A 2,116-nucleotide genomic window follows, 5' to 3' on the forward strand; every position below is an offset into this window, starting at 1 on the left:
GTACAGCCACTATGGAAAACAGTATGGAGGTTTCTCAAAAAACTAAGAATTGATCAACCATGTGATCCAGCAGTCTCTCTACTGGGCATTTACCCCAAAGACTCGAAAACTCATATCCGAAAAGATATTTGCACACCGATGTTCATAGCAGCATTATTCACAGTGGCCAGGACATGGAAGCCATCAAAGTGTCCTAGGATAAATGATTGGCTGGCTAAAGAAGCTGTGGTACATATATACAATGGAATATTACTCAGCCATAAGAAGAGATGAAATACTGCCATTTGCAACAACATGGATGGACCTTGAAATAATCATACTAAGCGAAATAAGCCAGACAGAAAAGGTTGAAAATCACATGATATCACTTATATGTGGGATATAAACCTAAAAGCAACAAATGAATAGGACAAACAAACAGAGACTCATGGACATGGACAATGGACTAGTGGTTACTGCGGTGGGGGCGGGGGGTGATGAAAAAATATAAATAAATAAATAAGATACCAAAAAAAAAAAAAAATTGACACAAGCTAGGTGTCCTATACTTCAACTCAATTCTGACACTGTCTACCTGGATATCGCAGGTTAAGGGCTTAATTTTTAAAAAACTAGGGGCAAGATCACTTCCCCGCCCCAGCCACCCCCCTCCTTTAGAATCACAAGTCCAGATTGTCACCTGGGCTTCTGGCTGACAGGCTATTGATTGGAGGTTCCCACAAGCCCCTCCTCGGGTCCAATTAATTTGCTAGAACAGCTCTCAGAACTCAGAGAAACAATTTACTTACTAGATTACTGATTTATTATAAAAGGATTAACTCAGAAATAGCCAGATGGGAGAGATGCATAAGGCAAGGCCTGGAGAAGGGCAAGGAGCTTCCATGTCCTCTCCGAGGGTGCTACTCTCCTTGAATCTCACTTATTCGCCAGCCCAGAAGCTCTCTGGACCCTGTCCTTTTGGGTTTTTATGGAGATGTCATTACACAGGCACAATTGATTAAATTATTGCCCTTTGGCATGGATTCATCCTCTAGGCCCTCTCCCCTTCCTGAGGTCCGGGGAGTGGGACTGAAAGTTCTAACCCTCTAATCACTCCATTGGTTCTCATGGCAACCAGCCCCCATCCTCAGGTGCTATTCAAAAGCCACCTCATTAACATAACAGAAAACAATCTTATGCTCTCATCATTTATGTAATTTCAAGAGCTCTGTGCAAGGAATGGGAATGAAGACCAAATATATATTTTATAAATCACATTGTCACACTTAAAATTTGATGAATTTTATAGTATGTAAATCATATCTCCATAGAGCTGATTTTGAAAGAAAAAATCCTTTTCTCCAGGTTCTTACTGTAGATTTTTATGAATCTATAGACCAAAATGACTGGGCTCAAAGTCCTTAGAAATGAAGTGACTCAAAAAGAGCCACTCTGGTCAGAATTCAGCCCCAGAAACTTGTCACCTCTTTCAGGTAATTCAGCAGTTATGTCTAGAATGAGAGTCTTTAATGGGAAACAGGAAGAAAACTGATAGATTTCTCTCCTCTCAAAAACACTTAGATTTGCAGAAGTTTTCAAATGTAAGAGTTCATAATGCAGGTATTTTGTGAGGAGAGTTCCATTTGAAATCCTCCTACCTACTTTGTTGACAGCGTTTATGAACATTTCTCTCTGTAGAGTGGCCAAAATCAAAAAAATTTTTAAACGACATTCTATTCCCTCCCAAAACAGAGAACTCATTGATTAATTGACTGATTCATTCATTAATTCATTCATTAATGTATGCATGCATGCATTTATTCATGCATTTATGAGTTCAGTGAACATTTGTTGAGCATCTCCTCTGTGCTAGACAATATGCCCTATGCTAGAGATAAAAAATAAGTAAATAAATAAGGTGTAGTCTCTGCCCTCTGGAGAGTGCTGTCTAGTCTGAGTTTCTCAATTCAAAACATTTAGAAATTCAGCTTCTGGGATTTGCCCTTGTTGTTAAAGACCTACCAGAAAGACAATGAGGATCATGAAAATAAAAACCGCTTTTAATTTGAAAACTCTCAAAATCCCAGAATGTTAGAATTTCGCAGATGAGAAGGCCAATCTTTCCCATTCATAGAAA

Source organism: Pteropus vampyrus, unplaced genomic scaffold (genome assembly GCF_000151845.1).
Source record: "Pteropus vampyrus isolate Shadow unplaced genomic scaffold, Pvam_2.0 Scaffold8, whole genome shotgun sequence".
In the NCBI taxonomy this organism is placed as follows: Eukaryota; Metazoa; Chordata; class Mammalia; order Chiroptera; family Pteropodidae; genus Pteropus; species Pteropus vampyrus.